Source organism: Suricata suricatta, chromosome 13 (assembly GCF_006229205.1).
Source record: "Suricata suricatta isolate VVHF042 chromosome 13, meerkat_22Aug2017_6uvM2_HiC, whole genome shotgun sequence".
Lineage (NCBI taxonomy): Eukaryota > Metazoa > Chordata > Mammalia > Carnivora > Herpestidae > Suricata > Suricata suricatta.
The window spans coordinates 33138968-33152938 of NC_043712.1; the positions used below are offsets into that span (position 1 = coordinate 33138968).

A 13971-nucleotide genomic window follows, 5' to 3' on the forward strand; every position below is an offset into this window, starting at 1 on the left:
CGAGGGCAGCCCGGCCTCGGCTCTGCGCACGCGCGGGCTCTCCGGCCGCGTCGGCCCACGCCGGCGTCCGCGCGTGGGAAAGGAAACCGACGCCGCCTAGCGGTTTCTGCGCGTGCCCACGCACGGGCAGACAGCGGAAGATGACTGCGGGGCGGGTTCAGGCGCGCCTCCTCGTGGACAAAGCAAGTACCCGCGGGCTGCGTCGGCCAAGGACCCAGCACTTAACACCCAGCAGGACCTCACTAGCACTCACACGCTCTTGCTGCTTGCTGCCTTCACACTCTCGTCAGACGTTTCAGTCAACTCTTGCTCATTCTTTTGGGTAACAGTGGGACCGTTACTTTTAACACTCCCGGACATCCACCTGGTCCGTTCATTTCCTTTAGGTTTTTTTTCCCCAAGCATCACCTTTTCAAGGAAGGTGCTACTTTCAAAATTGTCAGTCTCCTTCCCCGATATTTTCTCTCTTCTCAGCTCTCTCTCTCTTGAGCTCACTGTTTTACTTATCTTTACATGTCCTCGAATGAAAGCTCTGTGAGCACAGGGATCTTTATCATGCTTCCTAACCTATTCCTAGAGCCTAGGATTGTGCCTGGCACATAAGGGTTGAATAAATATTTGTCGAATTCATTCCTTCATTCATTATAAAATTATTGAACAGCTAATATTCGTTCACTAATTTCTTCTGCCCATTAATTCTACCAACATATATTGGACGTGTTGGTTTCTTAAACCAACATTGACACTTCTCAACACTTACTCTATAAGCATTTACTGAGGTCTGCTGTTTTTTCAAGCAGTATTTTTTACAGCTTTATTGAGGTGTAATTGGCATACTGTAAACTGCACATTTAGAATGTACAATTTGATGTTTTCACATATGTATATAGCTGTGAAACCATCACTGCCATAAACATAAACACATCATCACCCTCAAAAAGTTTCCTCTGGGTCACTTTTATAATCCTCATCTCTTGTGCCTCTCTGTCCCTTGCCCCTTCAACTGCTGATCTGCTCTCTGTCACTATGGATTAGTTTTTTCTAGTTTTACGTAAATGGAGTCATACAGTATGTGCCTTTTTGGCGGGGGTGAAGGGGGAAATCCAGCTTATCTCACCCAGTGTAAATATGTTGAGGTTCATCCATGTTGTTTTGTGTACCAGTAGTTCATATCGTTTTATTGCTGCGTAGTATCCCATTGTATGGAGGTTCTAAACCTATCATATGACCCAGAAATTCCATTTACCCAAGGTTTTCCCAAGAGAAATGAGAGCATATGTCTACACAAAGACCTAGACAAGAATATTCATAGCAGCTTTGTTTACAATAGCCAAAAATAGAAACAACCCAAATGCCCATTGGTAGTTGGATGGACAATCAACGAGTACGTATTGAACACCTGCTATTACATAACAAACTTTCATGGAATGCCTGCTCTGTTAAGGCACAAGCTAATGCTTGAGGAGTTTTTGAAAATTATTTATTATTTATTTAATAAAGTGCACATCCATCATGGGGCTCAAACCTATGACCCTGAGATCAAGAGTCATGTGCTCTACCAACTGAGCCAGCCAGGCACCCCTTGAGGGACCTTAGATTCAGTGAAAAGAGATAGCAAGCAAGGAAAAGGTTGACTGGAAGTAGATCACAGAAGGCCCGGCAGCCCATGCACAGAAGTTTGGGCTCTTCCCCAACGGCAGAAGGGAACTGTTCAAAATCTCCTTTGAATGCTGTTCTCTTTTATACTCCCACATCTAGTCCCTAAGTCTGCCCAAATGTCTCTCCTCAGCACTTCTCTCCATCCCTGCTACTGTATTTCAGTCTATTTAGGATCTCTCTCCCTCGCAATCTGCTCCAAACATGCAGTGGATTTAATAGACCTAAAATATAGCCAGACCCAGTTTGGACTCTGTAGTGCTCATGACATCCTCTGACTCCACGTTTATGAGAGGAAAGATGTAAAAAACAGCTCCCACTGGAAAGAGTACCAGTGGAGAAAATTAGGAAAAACTCCAGAGTTTAATATATAAATTAAATCATAAAAGCAAAGTACATTGACCTCAAGTCTGAGATTCTTTATCCTTTCAAAGGGATTCTATGTTTGGACTGTCCTGTATATAAAGACATATGATGCTCTGCAGATAGTTTTTTAAAAATCAGACTTTTGGGGGTGCCTGGATGGCTCAGTCAGTTAGGCATCCTACTATGTATGGCTCAGGTCATGATCTCGCAGTTCATAAGTTCGAGCCCCGTGTCAGGCTCTGTGGTGACAGCTCAGAGCTTGGAGCCTGCTTGAGATTCGGTGTCTCCCTCTCTCTCTGCCCTTCCCCCACTCATGCTTTCTCTCTCTCGCTTGCTCTCAAATAAACATTAAAATTTTTTAAATCAGATTTTTGATGACTAGTTTATATATAATAATACATACTTTAAATGTAGGGTTTGGCAAATTTTGACAAATGTATTCATTTGTGTGTCCATCACAACCAAAATCTAGAACTAGTTCAGCATTTCAGAAATTTCCCCTATGCCTCTTACAGTTCATTTCTTCCCCCTACTGTCAGCCCCTGGGAGGCATTGATCTGATTTCTGTTACTAGAGCTTTGCCTTCTCTAGACTGTCATATAAATGGAATCATACAGTATAGAGTCTTTTGTGACTGCCTTCCTTCACTTAGCATAATGCTTTTGAGAGTCACCCACATTGCCACATCTATAAGTAGTCTGTTTCCTTTTATTGCAGAGTAGATACCATTACAGGTGTAGATGTGTCATAATTTATTTATCTGTTCACATTTGATACATATTTGTGTTATTTCCAGTTTGGGGCTATTGTGAATAGAACTGCTGTAAATGATCACATGCAGGTCGTGGTATGGTCATATATTTTTTTTGCATAAAGACTTAGGAGCAGAGTTGCTATTTGCAACTCTAGTGTATGACTAACTCTAAGAAACTGTTAAATTGTTTTCTAAAGTGGCATCATTTTCTTCTCCCCTCCTCCCACCTGCCAGCAATGTAGGAGAGTTCCAGTTGCTCCAAATCTTCTCCAGTCCTTGCAATTGTCAGGCATTTTAAGTTTAGCCATTTCGGCGGATGTATACAGATATCACACTGAGGTTTTTAAATTTGCATTTCCTCATGACTAGTGACATCGAGCATATTTTCATGTTTTCATTGGCCCTTCATATATGTTCTTGGGTAAAGCGTCCATTCTGTAGGTAGATTTTTGGCTAAGACATATCAGGAGGTTCTCAGAAGTCCATGGAAAGCTGACATAGCAAGGACAGGTTAGGAACCTTGTTCACTTTCTTTGAAAATGCCCCAAAGCCCAGGAAGTTCAAGAATTAAGTCCCATGCCCTGGGTATACAATTAGATTTCAGGGAAATCAGAGATGATATCAGAGATGACACAAATTGGTTATTCTTCAGACACAATGGTTCTTGCCTTTTGTGGAGGAAGGAGGTCAGAATATGGGAGAGCAACACATGGGTACGAAATTTGGCATATGATCTCAGAGAAGGTTTAGGGGGCACCTTAAGTCCCACTAGGAACCTGTATTAAAAACTGCCTTAGATGAGGGCATATCCTGAGGCCAAAGAACAGAGTTTTCAGAAAGAACAAGACTGAGGTGGAAGGTATTCTCTCTCAGCAAAAGCCCAAGCTCATGTTTGCATGGCGGGTGTTGGGGCCAGGAGCAGTGAGTCTCTCAGGAGAGGTAGGCAACTTCCCATCCCCAAGGACTATTGAGTAGTTGTGATCTGCTCAGGTGGCTTTTTGAGTGTAGACAAGATGGACAGGAGGAGGATTGAGACCAGCTGGCAACAGCCTGGCAAGTAATCTGTGCCCATCTAAATACTTCACAGAAGCGAGGTTGTCCTGGAAAAGAAGTGCCAATCAAAGCGCAGGCGTAAGAAAGGAAGACGGGCTTGTGGATTTATTGCCATCTTATCCTGGGCTGAGAAAGGTGGGAATATGGCCAGTATGAAATGTCCACCTAAAGCCCTTCTTGCATTTTTATCTACACCTGGAGAGCCTGTTTGTTTGAAGAGAGCCATGTTGGACACAAACACCAAAACACCTGTACAAGGCAGACAAGACCAAAGCCACTGGTTAAGGTGCATCTCTGTCCTTCCCTCCTTCCCTTGTCTCAGTCCAGCAAGCACCACTTAGACAGAAGGGGAGACAGCAACCACATTCCAAGAACATGCCTGTAGCTCACTTTGTGTTTCTCTCACTTGATGGAGTTTTTGGCATTTGCAATGCAGTCTAAAAAGGAGACACTCCAGCCCTCCCTCCCCGAGTCTCTCAGCCGTGTCCCCTGTGATGGGCAGCTCTTCCACTCCTTAAACTTCGGAGCAGCAACTAGGGGACACCCTCGTTGTCCCCATCTCGCTTCCCATCTGCCCTCATCTGCCTCTTCTCCAGATTGACTCCAATGAGGAAACCCAATCCAAAGCTCTCATTTCTAGCTCTTTGCATACCACCAAATGAGCTGTAGGGACTTGGTTGTGGCAGTATTCACTGTCTTCCTTAATTCCTCTCCTGGGAAATCTTCCTTGAAGCCCCTCTCAAAAGTGACTGCCCCTTAGTTGAACTTTTGGAGCACCTTATTTGTCCCTCAAAAATATTTACAGTAGGAGAGGATGTAGGAGATGGTTCAATGTCTCATCTCCCTTTTGAACAACTTGAAAAGACATTAGACTGTATTCATCTTTTTTCCTGAGTTATTTAATTGCAGATAATTTTAGCAATGATAATTTTAAGTCCTTCTTGAAGCTAAACAACACGTTCAAAGTTATATATGTGGACTAAGCCCAGCCTCACCTCACCTTTCTGCTTACATAAGGTCAGGAAAAAATAGATTCATAACAAAAGGAGTCTTTGGACAGATCTACTTTTAGTTAATCATTAACATCATGATCACACCCTCTCCAGTCAGCTATCGCCTCACCAATCAACACATAGGAATTTCTAGACAATTGCATTTGTTTTAACTGAGTAAGGAGAAACAAAACACTGAAGAGAGTGATTGCTGGGGCCCTGCTAAAATACAGGCCCTGGTAAAGCTTAGGATGTGCTGACCAAGCAAAACTCCCTAATCTGCCCACAAAGGCCTCCAAGGTGAGTCAGCTGAAAGGGGCTAATCCCCAGAAGAGACTGATCCCTAAAGCTGTAGAGGCCACCCAGCCACAGAACACTGGAAAACAGGGGATAACAAAAGCTTAAAGCCATATTGTGTAGAGCAAGGTCATAGGACCAATGGGGGAGGGTCTTGGCTAGCTAAGAGACGGCCTCTGCCCCTTTGGAGTTGGGGTTCATTTGCACAGCTCAGCCCTGGGCAAGGCCCAGAGAGAAGGATGACTCCCAGGATGCAGGTATTGAGTTGGCAGAAGGTCAAGGACCCAGATGTGGGAGGGTAGGGTGTGGAGGTGAGGGTAACTAATACTGTAAGCAAGGCAAGCAACTGTAGTATTACTGATTCTGTAACAGTCAATAAACAGACTGATATAAAAATTATACTGTGGTAGCTGCTAGGGGATGAGGAAGGGAGGAGGCAAAGAGAAGGAACCATGTAACGTATACAGCTCAGTGTGCCTTAACTGACCCTGAAATCAAAGATGCAGGCAGTATTAAAAAAATGTGGGTTCAGCGCCCCCTGACTGGCACAGTGACTCACAAGAGCATGTGACTCTTGATCTTAGGGTTGTGAGTTTAAGCCCCATACTGGGGGTAGAGATTACATAGAAAAATGAAATCTGTTTTAAAAATGTGTGTTCAGGGGCGCCTGGGTGGCTCAGTCGGTTAAGCCTCCGCCTTCGGCTCAGGTCAGATCTCACGTTCGTGGGTTCGAGCCCCGCGTCAGGCTCTGTGCTGACGGCTAGCTCAGAGCCTGGAGCCTGCTTCCAGTTCTGTGTCTCCTTCTCTCTCTCTGACCCTCCCCCTCTCATGCTCTGTCTCTCCTGTATCAAAAATTAATAAAACATTAAAAAAAAATGTGTGTTCAGATTTAAAGTGTAATACTCTAGGAGGATCATTGCCACTTAGTTGTTTGACCTTGAATCAAAATCAAGATCATTTGTTAGATTCCCTTTTAAGTGGCAAAGTTAACCTAGAAAGTAGCAAAAGAGCCTTTACTAGGGGCTATTTGGTCCATTCCCACTCTTCAGTGGTTCTCCATGAGAGTGACATCATTTCCCAGCCCCTCCCCCTGCAAGGCACTTTGGACATTCATGAGGTTAACTTAGATTTTCACAATGATGGGGGGCACCTCCTGGGATTTAGTGGGCTTGGCCAGTCACTTGTTGTCCTGCTGCACACAGAACAGTTGTCTCATATCCAAGAAGTTCCCTTTGTTGCAACCAACATGTGAATGTCCCGCTAGTCATTCATGTAGCTGAAAAGTCTCTGATGTATAAACACAAATAACTTTTTCATAGTTTTACTATTAACCCATTTTCCAGGTTATTTTATCTGTTAATTTCGCTTCAGGAAGGTAAACAGAGGAGTTACAAAATATTCATTATTAAAGAGGGCATCTGGGTGGCTCAGTCAGATAAGCATCAAACTCTTGATTTTGCTTCAGGTCACAATCTCATGGTTTCATGAGTTTGAGCCCCACATTGAACATTTTGCTGAAAGCACAGAGTCTGCTTGGGATTCTCCCTCTCTCCCTCACTCTGTCTCTCCCCAGCTTATGCTCTCTCTGTCTCTCTCAAAATAAATAAATAAACTTAAAAAAAAAAAAAAAAAAAAGAAGGTCCTGGGTCAGATAGGGGTTGAGTGCTGCCTCTAGAAATCCCCCAACAGCCAATCCTACCCAAAGAGAAGCTGAACAAGACATTCTTCTTTAACGACTTAGGGATGAATGCATGTTTTTTTTTAAATCTCTTTTAGAATTCTGTATCACCCCACTCCCAAATTACCTGGTTTTCCCTAGCATTCATAACAAGCTGAGGAGATTAAAGCACTGTTTTGAAAGTTCTTCCTGGAGTTCACTTAGCCTTAGCCCAGAAGTGAGAGGTAGTCTTCTTTTCATTCTCTCACACTTAGTCTTTTCCATTTAAAACTGGAGTCCCTGCTCTCAGCAGCAGCTTCCTTCAAACAGGGTGTTTTATATTTGCAATTAGAAAATTACAGCACCCAGGGGCACCTGGGTGGCTCAGTCAGTTAAGCATCCGACTTCACCTCAGGTCATGATCTCACAATCTGTGAGTTCAAGCCCAGATTTAGGCTCTGTGCTGACAGCTCAGAGCCTGAAGCCTGATTCAGATTCTGTGTCTCCCTCTCTCTGCCCCTCCCCTGCTCATGCCTTTGTCTCAGTCTTTCTCTCAAAAGTAAATAAATGTTAAAAAAAAAATTTAAATAAAAGAAGGGCTAGTTGTTGCTTAGGAAAGGAGCTAGCAAGGTGTTTGTTGGCCAGAGTAAGCCACCAGAGGAGATTTCCTCTACATAATTGGTTCTTAACCCATGAGCAGCGTAGTCTGTGAGCATTAATACAGCATTTCCCTCCTTTGTGCAGTACATTTTCAAAAAAAAAAAAAAGAGGGGGTTTGAAGTTGATTACATCTATCTATATCTATATATCTATATATCGCGATGACTGCAGTATTCTTGTGCTAGGCACATATAGGTTTACGATAAATATTTATTCAATGGATGAATAAATAGGAAAGGGCTCAAGTCCATCCTCTTTCTACAATGCCATGCTGTCTCTATGTATACTTGATGAATGAAATAAGGGACTGATGAAGCAAGCAAAGGAAAATGCATAACAAGTATAAGGACAAAGTAAACATTAACTTCCCTTATCAAAATCTCTAAAGCAAGCCACAGACCTGCATAATAGAGGTTAACAAATGGCTTGCACCAAATCCAGGTACCAATTTACTGACTAACAATTATTCAGAAAGAGACTTGATCTTTACTTTGCTGTTCTATATTCATGGAATTTTTCTTTTCACATCTCCAAACATTTCCAGTCAATTCTTCTGATTTTCTTCTCTACCCCTTTTCCTTCTTGGGAAGGCACTGTGTTCACCTCCAAGTCTGGTGGATCCTGAGTGGTAAGGTGGAGAGCAGGCCAGAGGAGTGTGACCTGATACTTCTCCAGATGGTTGCTGACATCAACAGGCCAGGACCACCTCTGTATCAGTGGGGACCTCCCCATTGTGTATGAGCCCTGCCCTTATTGGGAAGGCGACTATGAATGTCAAAACACCATTTTGATCTAAAAATTCTCTCTCCAGAGTGTCTGCCCATGAACTTTAGTGTTACCTATTGACTAAAGTAAAGAATGCAAACCTCCCTATAGTGGGGGTTGTTTGTTATTTGAAGAATGCTGTCACAACCTTCTTAAAATCTTCTCTTGGTCAATTGCTATACTTACCTCCTCTAAGCAAGCTTTAATTAATTGAATTTCTTGAAAGTGGCACTCAGAACAAAGTTCTAAATTCAAGCTGGTTATTTCTTTGAAAATAAACACAACCCATTTAGAAGGTATTTGTAACTCAGATAATGGCCAGATGGTCTAAATAGCAGGATTAGTAACGGGTCAGAATCTTTCCTTGGGCAGGGGGTGGGAGGGGTTGTAGCCTACACTACTAAAGTTGAAAAGAGGATTGCTCTGGATGATTCCAAGTCTCAATCCTGATCTTGTAATGTGTCTAGGAAGATCAAGTGCTCTTTATTTGGAACTCCAAAACTTGTGGGTGGAGGTCATGACATGTTGCATAAACGCTATCGCTGGAAAGCTGATTTTATAATTTGTGTGCAATTTTTACAACATCACCAGCAACCTGTTTAAGACTGTGGTGCTAACAAGATAGGAGTGAAATAGAATCTAGGCCAGTGTTACGTAAACTGGTGTCCTTGGACTCTTGGACTTAAGGGTCTGAGGTTCTCAGTAAGAACGCAAAATAGTTGCATTTTCATTTAGATGATTATCTGAATAAATACAACCACATTTTGCATCTTCTTGATGACTAATTTATAAACAAAGCAATGCTGTGCTAACAGTTATATATAAAAGATCTTTATGAGGAAAACTATAACTCTGGTGAAAGGAACCAAAGAATCATTAAGTAAGTGGAGAGATATTCTATGTTTATGGATAGGAAGACCCAATATTGTCAAGATGTCAGTTCTTCCCAACTTGATCTATAGATGCAATAATATGATTCCAATCAAAATCTCAGCATATCGGGGCACCTGGGTGGCTCAGTCGGTTAAGCGTCTGGCTTCAGCTCAGGTCATGATCTCATGGCTTGTGGGTTCAAGCCCCACATTGGGCTCTGTGCTGACAGCTAGCTCAGAGCCTGGAGCCTGCTTCAGAATCTGTATCTCCCTCTCTCTCTGACCCTCCCTTGCTCATGCTGTCTCTCTCTCTCAAAAATAAATAAAAACATTAAAAAATTTTTTAAACCTTTAAAAAATCTCAGAATGTCATTTTATGGACATTGGAAAACTGATTCTACAGTTTATATGGAAATTAAAAAAAAAACCCAGCTGACACAGTATTTAAAGAGAAGAACAAAATTGGAGGACTGGCATTACCAGACTTCAAGACTTATTACAAATAAAGCTATAATAATTGAGATAGCTTTATTTATAAGGATGAAAGAATAGACAAATAGATCAATGGAACAGAATAAAGAACCCAGAAATAGACCCACAGAAATATAGTCAACTTGTCTTTAACAAAGGATCAAAGGCATTTCAGTAGAGGAATGATAGTCTTTTCAACCAATGGTTTTGAAACAACTGGACATCCATATGCAAAAAAATGAATATTGGGGGCACCTGGTTGGCTCAGTTGGTCGGGCATCCAACTTTAGCTCAGGTCATGATCTCACGACACGTCCCTTTCTGTGCTGACAGCTCAGAGCCTGGAGCCTGCTTCAGATTCTATGTCTCCCTCTCTCTTTGTACCTCCTCAGCTTGCACTCTCTCTCAAAAAAGAAACATTAAAAAAATAATAAATGAACCTTGATACAAAACTGACACAAAAATTAATTCAAAGTGTTGTGATGTAGAATGTAAAACTATAAAACTCCTAGAAGATAACACAAGAAAAAATCTAGGTGACCTTGAGTTTATCAGTTTTTATTATTTTTTTACGTTTTTATTTCTGAGAAAGAGAGAGAGCGAGCACACTCGCACACATGCACGTAAGTAGGGGAGGGATGAAGAGAGGGGGTGGAGAATCTTAAGTAGGCTCCGTGCTCGATGTGGGATCCAATGTGGGGCTCAATCCCACAAACCATGAGATCGTGACCTGAACCAAAATTCCAGGGTCAGACACTTAACCAACTGAGCCACCCAGGTGCCTCTGTCAGTAACTTTTTAGATAAAACACCAAAGGCTTGGTCCATGAAAGAAAAAATTGGTAAGTTGAACTTCATTGAAATTAAAAGCTTCTACTTTGCAAAAGACACTGTTGAGAGAATGAAAAGACAAATCACAGACTGGGAAAAGATATTTGCAAAACACATTATCTGATAAAGGACTAATACCCAAAACACATAAAGAACTTTTCAAATTCAACAAGAAGAAAACAAAAATTAACTATTGAAGGATGCCTGAGTGACTCTGTTGGTTAAACATCCAACTTTAGCTCAGGTCACAATTTCAAAGTTTGTGAGTTTGAGCCCCATGTTGGGGCCTGTGCTGACAGCTCAGAGCCTGGAGCCTGCTTTGAATTGTCTCCCTCTTTCTCTGCCCCTTCTCTGTTTGTGCTCTTGCTCTCTCAAAAATAAATAAATAAACTTAAAAAATTAATTATTAAATTTAAAAATGGGCAAAAGATCTGAACAGACACCTCAGCAAAGAAAATATAAAGATGGCAAATAACCACTTCCAAAATACACAACGAGTTCTAACACTCAACAATATCTCAATAAAATTTCAGAAGCAAAACAAACTCATTAACTCCAGAAAAAGTACCTCGAACGAACCATTTAAAAAATGTACAATGAGGGGCACCTGGGTGGCTCAGTCAGTTAAGCATCTGGCTTTGGCTCAGGTCATGATCTCACGGTTCGTGGGTTCAAGCCCTGCATCGGGCTCTGTGCTGACAGCTATCTCAGAGCCTGGAGCCTGCTTCAGATTCCGTGTCTTCCTCTCTCTCATTAACCCTCCCCTGCTCGCACTCTGTCTCTCCAAAAAAAAAAAAATGTGCAGTGAAAAAAAGGGGCAATAGATCTGAACAAAGAAGACAAGCAGATGGCAATACACATATGAGAAGATGTTCAAAATTATATGTCAGTAGGGAACTGTAATTAAAGCCACAATGAGATACCACCAAACACCTATTAGAAGGGCTAAATATGGGGCGGAGGGAGCCCTGGGGGCTCCTGGATGGCTCAGTTAGCTAAGTGTCCAACTTTGGCTCAGGTCATGATCTCATGGTTCATGGGTATTAGACCTGTGTCGGGCTCTGTACTGACAACTTAGAGGCTGGAGTCTGCTTCAGATTGTGTGTCTCTCTCTCTCTGCCCCTTCCCTACTCATGCTTTGTCTGTCTCTCTCTCAATAAATAAATAAATATATTTTTTTAAAAGACAATTTTTAAAAAGCCCTGATCATGTCAAATGCTGATGATGGTGTTGAACAACATTTCTGGTTGAAATGCAAAATAGTACAACCACTTTGGAAGACAATTTCGCGGTTTCTTAAAAAGCTAAACATAGTCCTGCCATATGATCCAGCAATTAAGCTCCTAGGTATTTACCCAACAAGTGTTGGAAACATGTCTATACAAAAACCGACACACAAATATTTAACAGCAATTGTGAATAACAGCCCCAAACTGGAAGCAACTGAGAGGTCCTTTAATAGGTGAATGGATAAATATGCTGAGGCACATCCAGATGATGGGTATTATTCAGCAGTATAAAGAAATGAGCTATCCTGCCACAAAATGACATGGAGGAACTTGAAATACATATTGCTAAATGAAAGAAGCCAGTCTGAAAGGCTACATACTGTATAATTCCAACTATTTGACATTCTGGAAAGGGCAAAACTATAGACAGGGTAAGAAGATCAATAGCTGTCAGTGACTGGGGGAGGAAGAGAGGAAAGAATGGGTGGAACATGGGACTGAGGGTTGTACAACTATTCTGTATGATGCTGTACTGGTGGGTATATGGCACTAAGCATCTGTCAAAATTCATAAACAGTATAACACAAAGAGTGAAACCTAATATAAACTATCGACTTTAGTTGGTCCATACATTTTAACAAATGAACCACACTGCTACAAGATGTAAAAAATAAACTGTCCAGGGTGGGGATAGGATATATGGGAAATCAGTGTTCCTGGCTGTTTTTTATAAACCTAACCTGCTCTAAAATATGAAGTCTGTCTGGGTGGCTCAGTCGGTTAAGCTTCCGACTTCAGCTCAGGTCATGATCTCACGGTTGATGGGTTCAAACCCCGCGTCGGGCTCTGTGTTGACAGCTCAGAGCCTGGAGCCTGCTTCTGATTCTGTGTCTCCCTCTCTCTCTGCCCCTCCTCCATTCATGCCCTGTTTCTCTCAGTCTCAATAATAAATAAACTTTAGGAAAAGTTTTCAATTAGCAATAATCGCGCCTTGGATAAACCTCATTGGCTATGATACTACCACTGCACAAAGCTTAAATAAACTTTAAAAAAATTTTTTAAATGCTAAAAAAATAAAATATGAAGTCTGTTAAGTATTAAAAAGTTTAAAGAAGATAATATTTGAGAGAAAAACATAGCACATAAAGTCAACTGTAGCTTATCTACTTTTATTATTAGTTCATTGCAATTATTTATGTCAGGATCAATTACTTTTTATGTAAATTGATTTTGGGTCCGTATCATAATTTATTGACTATAGATTCTGCGATTGTAAATTTTAGGGGTTATAATTTTATGAAGTTTTTTAATGTTTATTTATTTTTGAGAGAGACAGAGACAGAGAGTGAGCAGGGGAGGAGCAGAGAGAGAGAGGGAGACACAGAATCCAAAGCAGGTTCCAGGTTCCACACTGTTAGCACAGAGCACTAGGCAGGGCTTGAACTCGCAAACCACTGAGCCAAAGTTGGATGCTTAACTGACTGAGCTGACCAGGTGCCCCTAGGGATTATTTTTAATAATAATTAAAATCAAAATGTTTTCCAAATATATTTTTTCCATTAATTTTTAGTCCATGATAAACTTCACCAGAAGTTTTAACTACTATTAGTTTTATTTTGTGCGTATTATTTTTACTGGTATTCACCATGAGGGTCAAACATGGTGGGGTATGGGGTGCCTCCGTGGCTCAGTTGTTAAGTGTCTGGCTTCGGCTCAGGTCACGATCTCATGGTTTGTGAGTTTGAGTCCCGCGTCGGACTCTGCTGACAGCTCAGAGCCTGGAGCCTGCTTCGGATTCTGAGTCTCCCTCTCTCTTTCCCCTTCCCCTCCTCGCACTGTCTGTCTCTCAAAAATAAATAAAAAACATTAAAAATTTTAAAAAAACATGGTGGGGTCAACAGATTCTAATCCTTAATTTACAGAGATACAATTTTGACTCAGCTTTTTAGGAACATGTTGCTTGCCTAGAAGACCACAACCCCACCTCTCCCCACCCCATTTATGAAACAGAAGAGGGTTTTCTGAGGTCTTATGAGGGACAAGCAGATGAAAGCCAACACAGTCCCACTCACAAACACTGTGGTTTAGAACCAAGACTTTTTGTCCTGTGAACAAGTGAACACCACGAAGAGGGAGGCTGTGGATGCCCTACACACCTGGAAATAACCCCTCTCCTCTTCATCTTGGAGTTCTGGGTAGGAAAAAGCACTGGTAGTTTCCACATTTTCATTCCCACTTTGCTTAAAAAACACTTAATTTGGGCAGCAATTCAACAAATGAAAAGACTAAAGTTTTTAACCTCTCTGGCAGCTAAGAGTGACCAAAGTTCAGGTTGACAACATGTGAACTTTGGGGTGTGATGAGGGAAC

General features: G+C 41.7%; 1 pseudogene; it reads right to left on the reverse strand.

Annotated features, from left to right (window-relative positions):
* Positions 1–12554: 12554 nt before the first annotated feature.
* On the reverse strand, positions 12555–12637 carry LOC115277214 (annotated as a pseudogene).
* Positions 12638–13971: the final 1334 nt, after the last annotated feature.